The following is a 14,169-nucleotide window of genomic DNA, read 5'->3' as shown; positions in this document are numbered from 1 at the left end:
AAAGCATCAATGATTTCACTCTTCTTCCACCCAAGCTTTACTGTCAATAGATATTTGTTCTTCATTTTAGCAGAACTCATGTTGCTCTGATACAGACTTTTGTAAACTAATGTCTTATTCTTCTTAGTATCTCAAACTATATCCTGTTCAGATATGTTATAACAAGTTAGTATGAGTTTATATTGATGCAAAAAAAGTTTTGAAATCCATGCATAGTTTTTTTCTTAATAAACATTTTCCATGAATCTTTGAAGACTCACATATATGAGTTAAGGAACCTGGCACAAAAGAGTGGGAGAACACCAAGATATAAGCAGATATGATAGAAAGGTGTTGAACTTCCAAGGGAGATCTGGAGATATCTAAGTCTCAGAGATTAAAGAGGGCTCCAGCTGCCTTCTGAGTTACAAAACATTTGGAGACATGTATGCAACTTTATGTTTTAAAAAAATTAAAATCACTTCTAGTTTATTTGTAGGACGTATAAAAAAAGCAAAGCTGAAAATTTATAACTAATTTTTTCACCTTGTTCTGATAACTTATAGAATCACTATGAGGAGGGACAGTTCTCACTATTTTTCTTCCTTAGAACTAAAGACTTAAAGGAATATTTTACCTGTAATGATAATATATGCCTAACAAGTGTGATCTTTTCTCCAAAAATAAAATTGGTGTAGATCACATAGAACCTGAAAATATAAAGAAAGTAAATAGATAACTATGGAAATGTCAACTCATTTTATTTTAGTTTAGTTTAGTTTGGTTTTGATTTTGCTTCAAAGAATTGCATAAAGGAACATGTTCACCATGTAATGCCAAAGTCAGTTTAAGAGGGCAGAGTAAACTAAATGTTTAGCAAACAAAAGAACTTCTGAGAGTAGAAAAATAAAAAGAAGACTATTATAAGAATGCCTTTCTGCTATACATAGGAAATATTTTTCTCGTCCAGTTTTTTAAAAGCAGAGAGAATACATCCAGAGAGCAGATCAGCTCTAAGAGTACTTAGCCCTTCCTGCAGAAATCTTCACTCTCTCAGCTCTTATGGCTCTGAAGACCAACCCTTCCATTCTGGCCTCAGGAACCTAAGGGTTTTGGGATTTAGCAGATTTTTTTATGTCAGTCTCGAAAGGGGGGAATCTGATTTTCAAAGTTATCATGTATTATTTTAAATATCCAATTATACCAAACAATGTATGAGGCATGTGCTGGATGAGGAGTCAGAGTCGCAGCAATGTGAAGTGATCAGCTTACAGGTAATAAGAAGAATTTACCGACAATAGTGTAGGTTTGAAATCCTTTTATTAGATAGGATTGAAGTCTATTATTAGATAGAAAGAATGCTGCAGAAGAGTGCACTGGGAAGCCTCAGCAAGAGAGGACTGACTGAGCATGCCATGGTGGATTTTCCTTTATGGGTATTTACGGACCTTAAAGCAGGAGCTTAAGGATAATCTGAACCATATTGGCCATGTAGGTCATGATAAATTATTACATTTATAGACATTTTGGTGCCTTAATATTAACAAGGGTTGCAGAATGAGTTTCAATATGAATGCATTCCAGAGATGTATAGACATTCTAGTTATTTATACATTTTAGGAAAGAAGCCCAGTAGCAGATCCTGGAAGTCTAATTACTTCTAAATTTCTCAGATAAGGAGTTTTGCCTCTGGATGGTCTGCTTGATGGCCACTAAGTGATCTTGGCTCTCCTCAGTATGTAAAGAAACTAGAAACTATGGTTCATACACAGGAAAAAAAAAGTGGCCATTAGAAACTGTCTCTAAGGAAGTCCAGACAATGATTTCCTAGATGAAGTCTTTGAATCAGCGATTGCAGACATGTTCAAAAAAGTAAAGTAAACCATGTCGTAATAACTAAAGAAAGCATGAGAGTGATATCTCACCAAATAGAGAACACCAGTACAGAGTCAGAAACTATAAAAAAGAACCAAATAAAAATTTTGGAGTTAAAAAGTAAAATAACTAAAATGAAAATTTCACCAGGTAGTCTCAACAGCCTATTTGAACTGGCAGAATAAACCATTGGTAAATTCAAATATAGGTCAGTTCAAATTATCTAATCTTAGAAACAGAAAGAAAAACTCAAGAAAGGGAAATGAATATAGCCTCAGAGACCTGTGGGACATCATCAAATGTATCAATATACAAATAATGGAGGTCCCAGAGAGAGAGGAAAGAGAGAAAGAACAAATAACGTATTTGAAGAAATAATGGCCAAAAGCTGCCCAAGATTTATGAAAAGATTCATTTATATGTGTAAAAAGCTTCATAAATTCCACATAGGATAAACTCGCAGAGATCTATACATCATAATCTAAATGAGACCGTGAAAGCTGTGAGAGAGAAGCAATCCATCAGGTACAAGGGATCCATAAGATCAGTAGCTGATTTCCCAGCAGAAAACATGGAGGCCAGAAGGCAGTGAGATTACATAATCAAAGCGCAAAGCGCAGGAAGGGAGAAAGGTAGGCTGCCATTAGCTTATATTTCTCTGAGTTCCACAACTGCCATCATCTTGGTGAGGATTCTTTGCCTCGTCCTTGAGTCTTCAGTTCAGAAATCACTTTGAACTTTTTCCCCCCCATCCATTTGCCTTAACTCTGATAGGGTAAAACTGGAAAAAATAGGGCAATGACTTCAAACAATTGGAATTAATTAGAGGCTCAAGTAATATGCACGCATGCCAGAATAGTAGAACTAACTAAAAACAGAGAAAGTAAAAAGATGAGTGATGATGTTGCTGAAATATGAAAAAAGACAAGGTTCTGAGTCAGATGAAATTTTACATTTTGATTCTTCATTTCTGTTTTCTACCAAGGAGAAGCCCTGTTACTCTCTCTTGAAGTTTAAGAGATTAATAAAGATTCTAATGGATCCTGAAGTTCAGGATCAGCAGAAAGTTTAGAAGGGGATTTTCCAGGTGGGAAGAAAGTATGCAGAACAGAAAGAGATGGAACAGTCAAAAGACAAGTGTTGGTGAAAATGTGGAGAAACTGGAACCCTTGCACACTGTTGGTGGGAATGCAAAATAGTCCAGTTGCTATGAAAAACACAGTACGGATATTCCTCAAAACATCAAAAACAGAATGATTATATAATCCAGCAATCCCATTTCTGCATACTTATCTAAAAGATTGAAATTTAAGTCTTGAAGAGATGTTAGTACTCATGTTTATTGTGGTTCTATTCACAATAGCCAAGATGTGGAAACCAAGATGTGGAAACAACCTATTATGCCCATCAACACATGACTGGATAAAAAAAATGTGGGACAATATACACAATGGAATACTAGTCAACCTTAAAAAAAATGGAAATTCTTCAATATGCACAACACGGATGAATCCTGAGAATATGATGCTAAGTTAAATAAGCCAGTCACAGAAAGACAAATGCTGCTTGATTCCATTTATATGAAGTATCTAAAATAGTGAAATTCATAGTATCAGAGTGCAATGGTGGTTATTGGGAGCTGGGGGTGGGGGAGAGGAAATGGTGAGTTAAAATTTCAGTCAAGCCAAATAAATAAACTCTAGAGATCTACTGAACAACATTGTACCTATAGTCAACAATTACGTATTATACACTTAAAATTTTAAGAAGGTGTAGTTTCCTACCACATTAAAAAAAAAAAAAAAGATGAGACAATGAAGACAAACTTTGCCTGCTTTAGAATTAAGCTAAAATCAATTCTACTCCAAAGACTCTTTAATCTATCTCACTAGTATGCATATCTCTGTACTAAATCCTTTTAGGGGAATTAAAGCAAATAGTGGCTCTTTCAGATGGCTGTTATCAAATATTTTTTATTATAAAGATAGAAATTTGAGTACCTAATTTGGGAGCTTAAAATTTTCATAAAACATTTCAATAATTTTTTACTAAATACATAGTTATGATTCTGTCCTCACCAAAAATGAGAATGCCCCTCAGGGCACTCAACGCAAGTGTAAAAGATATCTATAAGTAAATAACTACCATAAGATTACATTATAATTTTTTTTGAGATGGATTCCCACTCTGTTGCCCAGGCTGGAATGCAATGGTGCAACCTTGGCTTACTACAGCCTTGACCTCCCAGCTCAAGAGGGCCTCCTGCCTCAGCCTCCAAGTTGCTGGGACTATAGACGCATGCCACCATACCTGGGCTGATTTTTGTATTTTTTGATAGAAAAGGGGTCTCACTATGTTGCCCAGGCTGGTCTTAAACTCCTGACTTCAAGCAGTCCTCCTGCCTCAGCCTCTCTAAATGCTGGGATTACACAAATGAACCACTGCACCCTACTAGAGTATAATTTTAATAAAGGATTAAACCTCATATAAACTTTATCATTTAGAGGATATTTACCTAAAATCAATGCTTACATGTACTAAGAAAATGTAGCCTGAATACCATGATGGGGCAAAGAGAGTGAGTAAGTAAGTGATTTTTCTTGAATTAGGACAATTCAAGTTTTTAAAAAACGTTACTCAGCATCTGAGGCATTCAGAAAGATGCATAAATGACAATAAAATATATACCCATGATTCCCTCAACTTAAAAAATAAAGCCTTTTATTAACACTCCTGCTATGAAGCCTGCTATGCACCTATTCCTACTATGAATCATTCTGTCACCAAAGGCAACAACTATCCTGAATTCATTGTTTTTCATTCCTACGTCTTTAATATTTAAGTTGTTTTCATGTTTTTAAATGGATATAAATATTTTATATCATACATATTTTTGGCAACTATTATTCTACCCTATGTTGGAGATATTCATGCATATAAAAGCATGTAGCTCTAGTTCACTTGCTCCCTGCTACATAGTTCAGTTGTATGTATGTGTTCATTTATTCAGTCACCAATTATTCATTGAGTATCTGTGATGCATTGTTTAGGTGCTAGGGACATATCACCCAGCTTTTCTAAATTTTACATTCTTGTTACAGTCTATATGCCGGTGTCCCCACAAAATCCTAATTCCCAAGGTGATGGTGTTCGATAGTAAGACTTTTGAGAGTTTCCTACTTAGGGTATTTCATGTATCAGCAGGTTGGTGAGGAGGAGTCATTGTATAGGTGTAGAGGGTCTTAGTACTCTGAAATCAAAAGAATTAGTGGATAGTTTATTTATTTGTTCACTTCTTAATTCACAGCTGTAATCCCAAGCCATCTCTAAGTATGTTCATTCTGGAGTCCAGGTATTCTAAGAACCAAATGGAAGAAAAGGAGCCAAGGTGACTAAGAAGAATCAGCAAGAAAGGAATGAAGAAAAGCAGGAGTGCCCAGAACCTCAAAAGCTGAGAGAGAGTGAGCTTCAAAGAACAGAAGGGCATCTGGGTAGATATCCTAAATACTTGAAATCAGTACGTGGGGAAGAAGCATCTGCACTGCCATATTCATTGCAGCATTATTCACAATAACCCAGATGTCGAATCAACCTAAGTGTCTATCCATAGACGAATGAATGAAGGAAATATGGTCTATATACATAATGAAATACTATTCAGCCATAAGAAAGAGTGAAATCCTGTCAGTTGCATCATGGAACTGAAGGACACAATGGAACGCTATTTAGCCTGAAAACAGAATTCATACTCCAAGCCCCAGCTCTATGCAATATACCTTTGTAACAAGCCTGTATATGTACCCCTAATTCTAAAATAAAACCTGAAAAAAAAAGAAGAAAATCCTGCCATTTTTGACAACATGACTGAATGGCTGAACCTGGAGGACATTTTGATAAGTGAAATTAGCGAAGCACAGAAAGAAAAAAGCCATGTTTTCACTTATATGTGGAATTTGAAACAAACTCATAGTAGCAGCCAGTAGAATGGTGGTTGCAGAGGCTGGAAGTGGGAGGCATGGGGAGGTGATCCAAGACTAGAAAGCTGTGGTTAGACGGGAGGAGTAAATGATAGGTATTTAAGGGGATGGATATGTTAATTAGCTTGATTCAATCGTCCCATGCTATATGCATGTATCATAACGTCACTGTGTGACATATAATTATACGTGGTTAAAATGTGTCAAAAAATAAAATATAATAAGTCTGAAGCAAATCAAAAAAATTAAAAAGATGATGTGGTCTATTTTATAGCTGTGCCATACTATCTTTAGCTAGTTCTCTACTGCCCCAATTTTACTATTTTAAATCAGTCTGTGTATGAACCACAAAAGACAAAAGTGGAGAGTGGGGTCAATGATGCTCAGAATCAAATAAAATCATGACAGTGTTCACTGAAATGAGCAACATGGAAGTCATTCTTGACCTTAGAAAAAGCTTATACAGACATTTTTGGGTAGAAGGCAAATTGCAATGGATTAAGGTGAGTATGGGGTATATTACAGAGGGCACTTTTACTGTAGGCTACTGTTCCCAGTGATTTAACTAACAGAAGAGGTTTACAATGGTAGGCAGATGTCACGCCAAGTGTCAGGTTTTAGCCCAAGCTGAGGTCTGAGGGGAGTGGGTGGGTGAGTGGTGGGTAGCTGGAAAAACACTTGAGAAATCATAGGCAACTATGACATGGCTTTATTCTCTTTCTGGGTGCAAGCCATATGTACAGCATCAGCAGGGCAGTTATACCTTTTACAGATAACAGTGGTTCCGAGCCAAGCATGAGCTCACGTGAGTGTTCACCTAATGCACCTCACGTGGCATGGTTACATAGTGTGCAGGGTTGTGCGCCTGCGCTCCAAACCCTCTGAGTCATGCTGCACGGGAAGGCCACCTCGGCCTACTCTTGACTAAAGCACAGCCATTTCCCTTACAGCAGAGTGCTTCCTGCTACCCAAAAACAGACCCACGCCAGGTTTGGGAACCTTCTCATGTTTGCATACAGGAAAAAAAAAAAGCCATTTGTTTCTTGGTTTTATATATTTAAAAGGTTTTGAATACAAAACTTGCTTTTACTTGAATTTCGAATTTGTTCGTTGTAAATATTTTAGGCAGTGAAAAGTTATTTTCTATACCTTTTTGTTATAAAGGATTTTGTAATTTAAGAATAAATTTTTCAACATGTAGCTTGATTAAAATATGATAATTTTTCCCTTTGTCTCATTCTCAAATATTAGTTGATTTTAAAATGTTCCTAAAGAAAAAGCAGACTATTGTTTTAAGTGTATGCTATGTCATTGAGAATCAAGAAACAGGAGCATAACATGATGTGAGAATACATAGCATTTTATAAGATGAATTCCAAAGCAGCATAAAATAAAATTATCAGTGAGTAATGAAATAGAGAGAAATATGGATCTGTAGTTGGTGTTCAGAGACTCAGAAATCTAATCATCACAACTGAAGTGAAAGAAATACATCTTAATGAGTCCTTCAACGTCCCCTCAAGATTTCAGTATATAAATATTTAAAAGCAGGTGACTTAAGCAACTCTACAACAGTTTTGTTCCAGCCCAAAGTATTGAAAGAATTTAACTTGTTCTTTTTCTGCCTAAAGTATTGAAAGATTGTAGCATAAGTCTATGATACAATCTAATTTCCTGTAAAACTTTTGTAATAGTTCATTAGCCTGTTGAGGAACTAAAATTTCCTCTAGAATATGAACATGTAGGGCCTGTAATCTCAGCACTTTGGGAGGCCAAGGCAGGCAGATCACTTGAGGTCAGGAGTTCAAGACAAGCCTGGCCAAGATGGTGAAACCTTGTCTCTACAAAAAATACAAAAATTAGCCGGGTGTGGTGGCACCTGCCTATGATCCTAGTTACTTGGGAGGCTGAGGCAGGAGAATTGCTTGAGCCCGGGAATCAGAAGTTGCAGTGAGCTGAGATTGCGCCACTGCACCCCAACCTGGGTGACAGAGCAAAACTCTGTCTCAAAAAACAAACAAACAAAAAAAATATATATACACACACACACACATACACTTAAAGAATATAAATGGTCTACTTAATATTTCTAGCATGTGCAAATTTTAGAAGGTCACATAGTGAACATATTATCACGAAACTTTATAGCTTTATTTTCTATGTAGAACACCTCTCTTGAAGATTGTGTGATTTTTAAAAAATATTTTTATAGTCAGAACATGTTATTTTACTCATAATATGTGACTAAGTTATTAGTCAAATATGTTTTGAAAATCATACTAATTTCTTTTACTTGCAGCTGTTAGATCTCTTGGTGGAAACACATGGTTATGTTTTAACAGGCAGCTCCCACTGACATACTAACAATGAAGTTTAGTGAGCAGTGTGATGTGGGAAGGAGGTGCTGCTTTGATTCTGATTAGGAAAGGAGTCAGGTGAGGGGATGAGAAACATTAGCTGATAAAACAAAGAACTTGAACAGGATCAGGAACTTCGCCAAGGAATTAGCCTTTGCAAAGAGAGATGTCTACTTCTCTGAGAAGAAGAAAGGGAAGATGGGTTCACATCCACTCCTTTGGAGAAGGAGGGGAGCCAGTTGAGGCAATTTGCAGTAAATAATCTCAAACTTCATAAAATGTCTATAGGTCACGGGCAAAGACCAGAGGGATAGTGGTGGAGTAGAGGGGTGTGAACAAAAGGAAGATTTAGAAAAGCTACTCTAGGTGGTGGAACAGACATGCTACTGTAAAAAAAAAAATCTAGCAATAGTAAAGGTACAGCTGAGCTTGCAAAGAATGACTTGAATCACTTACTCTGCTGTTGTGATTTGAACCATCAGCACTTATAAATACATCTAAAGCATAAACAGAGACTCTAATGCTAGGTTAGGGACTAATTTGATGCTTACAATAGAATGGACAAAGACATGAGCTTTCAGCGGTCTTCAACACATGTGAACACCCACTGTAGGGACTTGGTGCACGTGTGTTGCATCGGTGAAGAACGAATGAATAAATGTATGGACATTTCCTTCCCTCTCAGTGTTCATTATCCAGGTGTCTACTACAGTCTATCATTTGACTTTTTGTTGAGAATAGCTATGTAGAAAGATGTGCCAACATTTTGCAAAATCTGTGACCATCTGAGGAGAAATAGTCACTATTTCTTAATGAGAGAATTCTGGAAACAGGTATGGTGGTTACAATTTTTGAAAATTACTAAAAGATTTATTGCGTTTAGAACTTCTCTCTTTCTGGGCTCAATTTTCTTGTCTAAGTATGAGAGGTAAGAATATTGATCATTGGACTATTGCCCAGCACTAAACCATTTTACATACTTGATTTCATTTAATTTTTATAATAGTCCTAAAACATAGGCACTATATTCAAGTCCATTGTTTAGATGAGAAAACTGAGGAATAAAGTAGCTCCATTTCACATCAAGAAAATGAAGGAGCTGGGTTTTGAACCTAGAATGCAAAGAGAGATGGGCCTGTAGGCCTAGGAACTGTGCTAAATATATTTATAGTTATATACTTTAATTAATTTGGAATTTTGAATTTTAAGACTATTAGAGAACAAAACTATAGATGGTCATCAGGAAGAACTTATAAGAAAGTTTTCAATATCTGCCAAATTCAGAAAAGAGTAACTTTTCAAGAGAAAAAAAGAAAAAAAAAAGCTTTAAAAAAATTTTTTTCTTTTTCGAGATAGAGTCTCACTCTGTTGCCCAGGCTGGAGTACAGTGGCATGATCTCAGCTCACTGCAACCTCTCCCTCCTGTGCTTAAGTTATTCTCCTGCCTCAGCCTCCCGTGTAACTGGGACTACCAGTGCACATCACCATGCCCAGCTAATTTTTGTAATTTTTAGTAGATACGGGATTTCACCATGTTGGCCAGGCTGGTCTCCAACTCCTGACCTCAAATGATCCACCCGCCTCGGCCTCCCAAAGTGCTGGGATTACAGGTATGAGCCACTGCCCACTGTGCCCTGCCCTAAATAAATGAAATTTGAGGCAACTTAAGTCATAATTTTTTACAAGGAATCTTCCCTTGTACTTCAGATTTGGAAAGCACAAATCCCAGGCATATGAGAGGGTGTGGCAAGGTATACTCAAATAAATGGTATAAACTACACAAAAGGTTTTACACATAATTTTCCCTTAGGCCAGTAATTTGAGTATTATGATAATACACAAAAATTATCTTTTTAATTGGAATATAAAGCTAGTACACTTTTTAAACTAAAACCTGGGACTTAATGTTCACTTTTCCATGATCTTAGACTATGTAACTACCCTTCTTGGTACTCACTTTCTTCTACCTTTAAACGTGTACTAGGAAAGTTTTTGAAAATCATTGTTCAAGGGCAGTAAGAAGATGTGGCACATTTATCTAGGAATTAAAGATAACATAACGCTACCTTTAGGAAGAAAACTTTGAGACACTCAAATAATTCTAAAACATATGGAGATTGTATTTTCTTGATCTCTGCTCCTGAGTGGTTAGAATGATCCATAAATTGGAAGGACTTCAGTTTGCATTGTAGGGACGGGAGTGCCCAATCCAGATCTTTGTAATAATTAATTTGCATCACTGCTCGGTACGGAGAATACAAGTGCAGAAAGAGAAGCTGAGACGTAATTGCTGACAAATATGCTATGTGTATTGAAAACCAGAAAATTTGCAGCTGCCGCACAGACGCCCTCATTGTGCAGATTTACAATGAACCACAAAAGAGACATGAGGTAAATGTAGGGTGTGTGCTGCAAGCCCTTTTGATGAAATATCTGGGGGACAATTTAATATGAAATATCAGTTGGTAAAAGAGACCAGCTGCCCATTAAGAAGGATGACTCAAGCTAAAAATTCTAGCTCCTATTTTATAATGAAAGATTGCCGATATATAAACCTTCATTTGGGAAATAAGATAGTGCTGGATTTGAATGTGTAATGGATACACATGCAATCTTCCAAAAATCTGAAGGAACAGCTTTTTTTTTTTTTTTTTTAATATAGTCAAAAGTCAAAACTTCTTTGGAAATCCAGCATGCAGGAACTTAGAAACTATCTTAGATGACTTTCCTTTATTCCTAAATCTTTCTGTGTGCATGCATGGGATCTCAGTGTATTCTCAGCTATAGAAGTCTGAATTATTTTTATGTAGACAACCAACCAATCCTTCTGTTCCAGCCTCCCATGAATCTCACTATTCAAGATAATAGATGTATCTAGCTTCTGAGATTTCTGAGGTTTTGCAGTGCAAATCAGCTTACTTCTAAGACTCACTTCCAGCTTAGCTTTGAGCTTCCTTCAGCCTGAGAAGTTGATTATTACACGTTCCTCTTCTTTCCAGTTTCCAGAATTTTGTTGCTGTCATCTTCTCCTGTGTTCTCTTTGTTCTTGTGGATTAAAGCCCTTATAAATATATGTCCCTTCAATCTACCAACGTTAGCTAGACATTCTGCTAACTCTTACCAGAAAACATTTGAACAAAGAAATCTGTTTTAAATGCATAAATTCTGAGCAGCTTGACAACAAAGGGAGGAATTTGAGGACGAAGGATCTTCCTAGAGTTCAAATTTTACTGTATCTATGTGGAAATAAAAGCATGTTTTTAAGTGAACTTTAGATTCCTGTTGAATGCAAGGTTTATAAATGACTTCTACTTTCATGTTAAGATTTTTCAACTCCTGGCCAGGCACAGTGGCTCACACCTGTAATCTCAGCACTTTGGGAGGCCAAGGCGGGCAGATCGCTTGAGATCAGGAGTTCAAGACCAGCCCGGTCAACATGGTGAAACCCCATCTCTACTAAACATACAAAAATTAGCCAGGCGTGGTGGCACACGCCTGTAATCCCAGCACTTTGGGAGACCAAGGCGGGCAGATCACTTGAGGTCTGGAGTTCAATATCAGCCTGGCCAACATGATGAAACCCCATCTCTACTAAATACATAAAAATTAAGCAGGCATGGTGGCACATGCCTGTAATCCCAGCTACTGGGGAAGCTAGGCAGGAAGATTGCTTGAACCTGGGAGGCAGAGGTTGCAGTGAGCCAACGTCGCACCACTGCAGTCCAGCCTGGGTGACAGAGTGAGACTCCATATCAAAAAACAAAAACAAAAAAAAAATTCAACTCCTTTGAAAATTTATTTATCTCTGAATCCTACCTCTGTGAAACATTCCTATTGACTTCTTTCTAGTTTATACACTTGTTGCTGGATACTAGAGTGGTGATCGTTTTAAGTGACAGTCTCTTACAAGGAAACACATCTTTCGCCAACTCCTTTCTAGATCTTTGTTTAGTAGCCTTTGTTTTGTCAGTCTTAAGTCAAACTATTAATCCTTATTGGCCGTCACCTTGCTCAATCCTTAGCGCCCATCACCTTGCCAGGATGCTAACTTTCCAATGGGACTTGGCCCGATTCTAAAGGGAATACTACCAAGCTTCACCTGTGCTAGCAGAATTAGAACTCACAGTCCTTGTAAATGTCAGTGACAGAAGTGAAGAGTCCCTATAGCTATGGCCATTTTAAACTCAGTGTGTTCAAAATGGCCCTGGTAGCTGAGAAGTGGAGCTTCTTTGATTCAGTTTCCTAAAATAGCTCACTTCTCTCTCATCTCTGTTGCTCTTGCTGCCCAGGCTGCCTGCAATGCTCTGTCACTCAGGCATCATTTCCCATTCCAGCTTTCTGTTTGTGCAGAAGCCTAAGTTCTCTTCCCTCCCTCCTTCCCTTCTCCCTCCCTCCCTTTCTTCCTCCTTTTCTCTCCATTTTTCTATCATATTAAGATCACATTGTACACACATTTTGTACCTTACCTTTTCTGTCAAAGCATTTTCCAGTATCATTGGCTCTTCTGTGAGAATATTGCAATATTGCTTTAGTGGCTGATACTTCACCATTTAAACTTTCCTCAATTCATAAATTTCACTCACTCCTTTCCCTCCTGCTGTAAATCCATGTACGCCTGCTCCACGATGCTTCTTCCTGACTCTGTCTGCGAGTGATGCTGCTTCCCTCTTTCTTTTCAAGTATAAACACGCACTCTTGATTCCACAGCCTCTATTGTTTGTCCTCAATGCTCCTTTTCTTTCTGCTCTTGGATCTTTCAATTTCTGAAATCTGACTCTTCGCCTAACCATCTCAGGTCTTCCCATCCACAAGTAACCAACCCAAAACCCTTTGTTGACTTTGCTATGCTCTCCAAGCATTGTTCTAAGTGTTTTTCTTAACACATACACTGATTTATCTCATTGTCTTATCACCCCAACTGCTCTTTAACTTCTTTAGTTAAATTTCTCTTGTCTCCTTTCAACTTAAACTGCACTCAAGGCTACCAGAAACCTCCTAGTAGGCCCAGGAGCCTAAACTTACCTAGTGGTCTTTAATCTGTCTTTCTTTTCCTCAACATTCTTCAACATACCATGACATTTGCCCTGTCAGTTCATCTTCCAGGCTCTCTGACCCCTCCCTCACTGTCCTTATTTATGTCTTCTCTACCAGCTCCCATTTTAACTTCTATTTCATTCTGTTTATGCTTAGTTCGTTAATGTTGTGCTTGTTTGTTTCTGGCAACCAAGTAAAGTATCATACAAATTTTGGAACTTGAATTCGAATCTTCCCAGCTGGGTTTACTAATAATACCTTCTATCTGTCCCCAGTAATGGTTAGTATGAGAAGCGAGTATCTGTATGAGTTGATTGTGCATATCTAAAATCAAATATTTTAAAATTTCATTAAACTGAATTATACACTGTTCTAATGTCTGTGTGTGAGTGAGTGTGTGTGTGTGTGTGTGTGTGTGTGTGTACACAGAGATAAACTGAGTGCCTTAAGGCTAGTGAATATAACTAAAAAAATGAAAATTGCTGAGAAGCGAAAGGATTACTCAACACAAAAATTTAAATCCATGGGAAAAGAAAGGATTTAATAAGAATTACCATAAGAAAAAGCTTGTAGTAAATAGATTCCAAGCTAAATTTGTTTTTGCTAATATGCAAATAAAATAATTAGTGGGCCTCTTCTTAATTTATAGATGTGTGAAAATTAACCTAAAGAAAAAGTAAGAGAGAAATTTGATTTAAGATATAATAAGTGGTTTGGAGTCAAGCAAAATTGATAAGATAAACCAGATCTCTTTTAAGCTTGCTCCTACAGGCAAAATAAGCTTTATTTCAAAACCTCGTTGAATCTGTATTAGTGAGTAAGTAGAGTATATAGCCACTAGATCATAGGAAAAGTCGGTCTCACTATCCCGAGGCAGAGTTGGTTGTTCTCACATTACACAGTTGCCTTTGAAGCAAAGGTTAACATCACTGTTATACCAAAGTCTC

The 14,169-nt window shown here is 37.1% G+C and overlaps 1 pseudogene; it reads left to right on the top strand.

The window, feature by feature from the left end:
- Positions 1-14,169, top strand: part of LOC126953436 (tubulin beta chain-like) — a 76,670-nt pseudogene that overhangs the window by 16,353 nt on the left and 46,148 nt on the right.

The sequence above is a fragment of the Macaca thibetana genome, chromosome 4, assembly GCF_024542745.1.
Source record: "Macaca thibetana thibetana isolate TM-01 chromosome 4, ASM2454274v1, whole genome shotgun sequence".
In the NCBI taxonomy this organism is placed as follows: domain Eukaryota; kingdom Metazoa; phylum Chordata; class Mammalia; order Primates; family Cercopithecidae; genus Macaca; species Macaca thibetana.
This window is presented reverse-complemented; position numbering and strand designations above follow the sequence as displayed.